This window comes from Sorex fumeus, unplaced genomic scaffold (genome assembly GCF_029834395.1).
Source record: "Sorex fumeus unplaced genomic scaffold, SorFum_2.1 ptg000098l, whole genome shotgun sequence".
NCBI lineage: Eukaryota > Metazoa > Chordata > Mammalia > Eulipotyphla > Soricidae > Sorex > Sorex fumeus.
In genome coordinates, this window is record NW_026606155.1 from 51,972,532 (window position 1) to 51,979,940 (window position 7,409).

The 7,409-nt window shown below is 36.0% G+C and overlaps 1 non-coding gene across 1 annotated transcript; it reads right to left on the minus strand.

The window, feature by feature from the left end:
* Positions 1 to 622: 622 nt before the first annotated feature.
* On the minus strand, positions 623 to 748 carry LOC130042269 (small nucleolar RNA ACA64). Its single transcript, XR_008795202.1, has one exon. It is a non-coding gene; the product is annotated as a small nucleolar RNA ACA64 (small nucleolar RNA).
* Positions 749 to 7,409: the final 6,661 nt, after the last annotated feature.

The following is a 7,409-nucleotide window of genomic DNA, read 5'->3' on the forward strand; positions in this document are numbered from 1 at the left end:
GTGCTCGAGTGCTTGTCCTATAGCTGTTTGTACTCTCGATAGTGAGTCTTCTCTGTGATGAAGTCCTTAGGATGTAAGTGATAAAAAATAGAATAAAAGAAGGCCTCTGGCAGTTGCTCTTTGTCTTGAGTCACATCGAGCCTGGGCCCTCTGTGCTCTGTACATTCCTCTCGTGTGTTCTATCTCCGTGCCTCCGACTGAAAGAATGTCCATGCAGCATTAATCCTTTCCAGAGGTTTTCAGTAAACTTTTTTCCCAGATCCATAATAGGAATCACTGTCTAATATAATCTATTTTACTGATTTATTTATTAACTAATAAAGTAGTAAATCTTGAAAGAAAATAATCCCTTGATCCATTAGCCAAAGAATGAATATTGTGGTAATAGGTATGAGAACAGTGAGAATCTCATTGCACATCTCCAACAGAGTTCTTCTTCCCACTCCTCACTGATCAGCAATTGTAATGAAAAGGGGAGAAGTTGACCCCTTCATCTATTGCTCTCTCTTTCTCTGGGCTCAGCAGCTGGCAGTGTGATCTCAGGCCTGAGCACAGAGACAACGTGCAGGCAGAAAAGAGAGTCTGGTTGAGAAGGGGCAGACAGTGCTTAGGGCTTGCTGTGACATGTTTAAATCTGAGTCTCACGTCCCCACTGCTGGTAGTCAGGGGAGAACTGAGGCCTCACTGGTTCTGGGGGCCACATCTCTCCCAGGGTCACAGGCATAGCCATGAGGGATTTTCAACCAATGCAGATCCATCAGAGCTCTAATATTTTGAAATAAATCATCTATTTGACCTTAGATCTCAACTATCACTGTCACTTCCCTCCTGTTGTCATAGATTTGCTCGAGGGGGCCCAGTAGCATCTCCATTGTGATACTTGTTACTGTGTTTGGCATATCAAATATGTCATGGATAGTTTGCCAGGCTTTGCCATGTAGGAAAGATACTCTCAGTAGCTTGCCCGGCTCTTCGAGAGGGGCAGAGGAATCGAACCCAAGTAGGCCGTGCCGGTGGCATGCAAGGCAAATGTCTTACCCACTGTGCTATTCCTCCAGATCTCAACAGTGAAGTTAAAAACATTCAATAAGCCACGCTGTAAACAGACATGTTGTCATCCAGGCTTTGTTGTTCCATTTATAGAACATAGACACAATAGATTTTGTGAAATCTATTGTTAAGAAAATCAGTTTTAAGGGAACCCAGATTTTTCCAAATGCTCAATGGGAATCGACTTCAAGTTCAATTTACAAGCTACATTAGCTCCCCCAAATTTGATGTCTAAAGCTTCCAAGCCAGACCCTGCACTTGTCCCTCGCTAGAAAAAGAAAAAAAAAACATGATGTTTCCTTTGGTAACAATATAAGACTATTCTCTGCACTTTAGCACTGTAGCACTATCATCGTCCAGTTGTTCATCAATTTGCTCGAGCAGGCACCAGTAACATATCCATTGTGAGACTTGTTGTTACTGTTTTTGGCATATCCAATATGCCAGGAAGAACTTGTCAGGCTCTGCCATGCAGGAAGGATATTCTTGATAGCTTCCCAGGCTCTCCAAGAAGGACTGAGAAATCAAACCCAGGTCGCTTGTGTGCAAGGCAACCGTCCTACCCACTGTGCTATCGCTCAGGTCCAGACTATTCTCTATGTTGATAATTTATTATTTTGGATAGTTGCTTTCTTCAGCCATGTTAACAGATCATTTGGACAGCTCTGTAGTTTTGTCTTAATAGCTAATTTCCCTGCACTTTTGTTGTTGTTGTTGTTGTTGTTGTTAATGAAGACGATTTCCATTTCATAGTTGAATCTCTGCTTCTTCAAATTTTTCTTTTAGCATTTTCCATACATCTCTTAACTTTCATAGAATAAATATGTTTAGTATTTTACTCTGGATTAAGTTTTAGATTATTGAATGTTGTGACTGGTTTGTTATCATATTTTATCAAATATTATCTGTAAAGCTATAAGGTTGTTTTACTTATAATTTGCGTGTTTCCTGGAGAAGCACACTACCTCACTTAGGATTCCAGGTTCAGTCCTGGTACTATTTATGTTTCTTTGAGCCCAACCAGGAGTCATTTCTGAGTGTAGAGCCAGGAATAAGCTCTGAGCACCACTGGATGTGGGCCCTAAACAATGCTAAAAAATAACAACAAAAAGAATGTCTCTTTTGCCTTTAAAATCTGGGTGTTTTCATTCAAAAGAACAAAAGCAACCGATGCTGGCGTGGATGTGGCGAGAAAGGGACACTCCTTCACTGTTGGTGGGAATGTCCACTGGTTCAGCCCTTCTGGAAAACAGTATGGACGATTCTCAAAAAATTAGAAATTGAGCTCCCATTTGACCCAGCAATACCACTCCTGGGAATATATCCCAGAGAGGCAAAAATGTATAGTCAAAGTGACATCTGCACTTGTTTGTTCATTGCAGCACTCTTTACAATAGCCAGAAACTGGAAGAAACCTGAATGCCCAAGAACAGATGACTGGTTAAAGAAACTTTGGTACATCTACACAATGGAGTACTATGTAGCTCTTAGAAAAGATGAAGTCATGAAATTTACATACAAGTGGTACAATATGGAAAGTATCATGCTAAGCGAAATGAGTCAGAAAGAGAGGGATAGACATAGAAAGATTGCATTTATCTAGGGGATATAAAGTAACAAAGTATGAGATTAATTCCCAAGAATAGCTGAGATCAGCACCAGGAGGATTACTCCATAACTTAGAGGCCAGCCGGGTATCCTAGAGGAAAGGGCAGTTCAGATAGAGAAGGGAGCACCAAATAAAGGATGTTTGGAGGATCCTCCCAGGAGGGGAGATGCATGTCGAAAGTAGACTATGGACTGAACATGTTTGCCACTCAATGCCTCTTTTGCAGACCACAACACCCAAAAGGAGAGAGAGAACACAGCGGATTGCCCTGCCACAGAGACAGGGGGGATGGGGGGATGGGGGTGGGAGGGATATTATCCATGGTGGTGGAAAATGGGCACTGGTGGAGGGATGGGTATCTGATCATTGTATAATTGAAACCAAAGCACAAAAAATTGTAAATCTACAACTTTAAAAAAAATAAAATAAAATAAAAGGAAAAAAAATCTGGGTGTTTCATGCAAAAGATCTAGCTTCTGACCCATCTTAACTCTTTGATGTGCCTTTCTCACTAAGTTTAATTTCAAGTCTCTAACTTAAGTGATTCTTCATTTTTTTACACTTTGAGAATATAATAATAGCATTGTCAACTGCTCTCATTTTCACTTTATCTTGTCTCAGATATTGGAGGCAAAAGAAAATCGAAACAGAGGGAATTCCTTGTTGGCGTGTAATCAGAACAAAAACATTTATCTATTAAGTTTTTTATTTTATAGTTGTGGTATTTGTGAAGGGCACTCAAATTACAGTAGTAACACCAACACAATTGCAGATCATCATTAAAGATTAATAGTAATTGAAATGTGAAAATATCTTAAGAATTACTAAGGGATGAAAGAAAGTGAGTATATGCTGATTGAAAAGTGGGGCTTTTGAACTTGCATGATGCAGACTTTCACTAAATTTTAATTTCTAAAATAAGAAAGTAGTATCTGTGAAACACAGTGAATTAAACTACTATAAAATGACATATACCTATAAAGTGTATTACAAAAAATATAGTGCTACAAGATAAACCTCAGAATTTTTCACTAATGTGTACACATCATTTTGTGTACTAGTAATTTATGTTTATAAATATAAACACAATAAAATTGCAACATATCAGGATTTTTATAATCATAGTAATAATTTTTAGAAAATATACAATATTATTGCACATTCTGAGTGTCCACAAATATAGAAATGATGGTAACAGTATCTGTGAATATCTCAAAATGAACTTTCATTGTTTTCTTTTGCACTTTTAAGAAATTTAAGGATTTTTTGTGTTCCATTATCTTTTTTGTGTGTGTGTTCCATTATCTTTACTGTCACTATAAACATAATGATAGTGTATATTTGATTTTCATATAATTAAATTACTTTCTTATAAATTGATTGCATTTGTCATAGATATTCCATATTTCCATCTTTTAGAGGAAGATTTTGTAATTGTGTCTACATATTAATTACTTATAAAATATAAATTATTTTATATCAATAATTTAAAAATTAGAGATGTACTCAGATTTTGAAGTCTGTTTTTAACCAAATTTTAGCATATCTATGTAACACACTAGTATTATTAATTTGATCATGTAATTAGATAATACTTATTAAATATATTTTCTGTAAGTTAGTTTCCAATCTAGAATTATAGCTTTTAGAGTTCTCCTAGTAACCTTTTATTATTACAGAATTTATCATCATAGAAATTTAATAGTTTATACTTAAAAATTAATATATATGGAATTAAAATCTTATTTTATGACAATGATGCATTTCATTTAGTTTTGTTAGCAAACACAATTAAAATTACTAGAGATGAAGGTGTGATAAGTGTACAGAATTAGTAATGAATTCATCATCTTATAAAAGCAAACAAATTTAAATGTTATAGGTATATTAGTTATTGTGTAATCACCACCCAGTTGGAAAGCTGCTCCACCTTTACTGTCCTGATAAAAATACTGAATACCCTGAACAAACACCATGATCTCTTAGCACCTGTATTGCAAACCGTAATGCACTAAAGGAAAAAGAGAGAGAGCAAGAAGGAAAGTGCCTCGCGTAGAGGGAGGCTGGCGGTGGGGGGTGGGGGAGGTTGGGAATGGTGATGGCGAAATGGGGGACATTGGTGGTAGGAAATATACACTGATGGAGGGATGGGTGCTGATCATTGTATGACTGAAATCCAATTATGAACAGCTTTGTAATGGTCTATCTCATGGATATCCATTTTAAAAAATAATTTGGAAAAGCAATGTGGAGTTCATGCCCAATTCAATAAGCTTAATCAATGGCTGAATAAATAGCACTATTTCTACATTTAAAAAATGTTACACTAGGTGAAATTAAGCAAGAAAAAAAGTAAAGAAAACCAGTACGATAACAAAAGCTCACATGCTTGTGTACACATACACACACACACAGACACACACACACATACACATGTACAATAAAAGGTGATTTGTAAGACTGGGACATAGGGAAAGTGGGGAAATATTGATCAGAGCATACAAAACAAAAGCTATATAGGATGGGGGAGTCTGGAGATCTAATGTACAACATAATGACCGTGGTTAATAATACTGCACTGGGACTGAAAATTTGCTGAGATAGTAGATTTTAATAATTATTCCAGCACAAAAATGCAATTATGTGGGGTCATATTTTATTTAGCTTGTCTGTCAATCTTTTCATTATGTAGATCTATCAATCATGATGTGCACATTAAGCTTAAGCATATAATTTTCATTTGAATGAGGAAGTACATTCTAGCTATTATTTTTCTGCCATGGTTGTGTAATTTTCATAGTCTTTTTGAAAAATAACAAGAAAGATGTCAAAAGCACATACATTTAGAATAAATAAGATTGCATTGTTAAGATAAGCACACTAAGTAAATTTGAGTTTATGTTTGTGTATGTATGTATGCGACATATATAACACGTAAGTAAAATCTCTTACATATATTTGTATTGTGTATATATAAAATAGCTTTACCTATATTTTATATAATTATACACATATATATGACCTATATATATATATATATGTACATATATTCACATAGGAAACTGATTTGACCTATCTGGTGTCAAGTGTGTAATCTGACAGATACAATTAAAACAGAATTGTTTTTCCAATATGCTATATAGATCAATTGAGTGATAGCACAGCGGTAGGGCGTTTGCCTTGCATGCAGCCAACATGGCCGACCCGAGTTCGATTCCTCCCCCTCTCGGAGAGCCCGGCAAGCTACCTAGAGTATCTCGCCTGCACGGCAGAGCCTGGCAAGCTCCCCATGATGTATTCGATATGCCAAACACAGTAACAACAAAATAAGGAATTATTAATAAAAATTTTCTGTGATTTTGATTTAAGCAGTAGCATATCTCAAGTGAATGTTTACATATGTTGATTGAATAAGTGTCAATTAAAATGAAAAATAGCTAGGTCTGTTTTTTTATGAGTTATGTCAATTTTGTTGACAGCACATATTACAGTGTATATTTGCAGACAGTTCTTTTAAAGTATCAGACAAGTGTCACCTCAAAATAAAATTGACTTGTTCTGTACAAATAGTTCTTCATTATGTTAGTGAACAATAAGACCAGAGTTTAGTGCATATTTCAGTTTCTATTAATTTTTTTTCTTTTTAGGTCACACCAGAAATGTACCGGGGTTACTCCTGGATCTGCACTCAGGAATTACTCCTGGTGGTGCTCAGGGGACCATATGGGATGCTGAAATTGAACCCAGATTGGCCGCGTGCAAGGCAAACACCGTACCTCCAGTGCTATCTCTCCAGCCCCTTTCAGTTTCTATTCTTAATGATTTTTTTCTCATGTCTCTGCTTCTTGTATATTAGAGAAGTCAGTACAGCTTTTTCTCCTGTATTCTCTTCTTCCTGAGGTAACTTCCTTTGGTATAAAATTGCTGAAATGTTGTTGCTTGTCTCTGAAATTTTACTGCATTTAAAATTATTAGAATCTGGGCTTAAAATATGCAACTTGGTTTCAAATATGTTTGAAAAACAGAACAACAAAAGGTTCAACAATGTGATCTTCCAATTTTCCTTTTTTATGATCTTTCTACCTAATATTATATTAAATTTTCTCATTTACACTTAACAGTTTGTTTTCTCTTTTATGATTTCTTTTCCACCTTGCTGTAATGTCCCTATATCAACACTTGTTTCCTAACTCTCAAACATAACAGCTGTACTAAGCTGTTTCATTCCAGTCTGACATGCACAAACAGGCGTCTTTCATCATATAGCCAGTTTTTTCATACTATAAAAGGAAACAAAATGAAGAACTATTTTGTCTCTGGAGAAATAGAAATTGCACAATTGAGATAATCTCTTTATCTCTTCATATTGTTATTCACTAATGTTCTTAGAAAGGAATATATCATATCCAGATCAACTGCTACTTTTCCCCAGGGGAGCAAAAATGATAGGAATTATTTGATCTGAAGGAGCAGATAGGTATTTCACTTATACCTAAATTGTATAATTTTACACAAGCTACAGTGACTATTTTTCTCTATCTATGCATATATCCCTATATTTTCATTTCCTTTTTGAGTGATCACACGCGACAGTGCTCAGGGCTTCTTCTTGACTCTGTGCTCAGGGATAACTCCTGTTGAGTTGGGGAAGACAATGTGAGGTGGCAGAGATTGAACCCAGATCAGCAGCATACAAGCCAAGCTCCCTACCAGCTGTACTATCACTCTGACTCACATATTCTTGTGTATA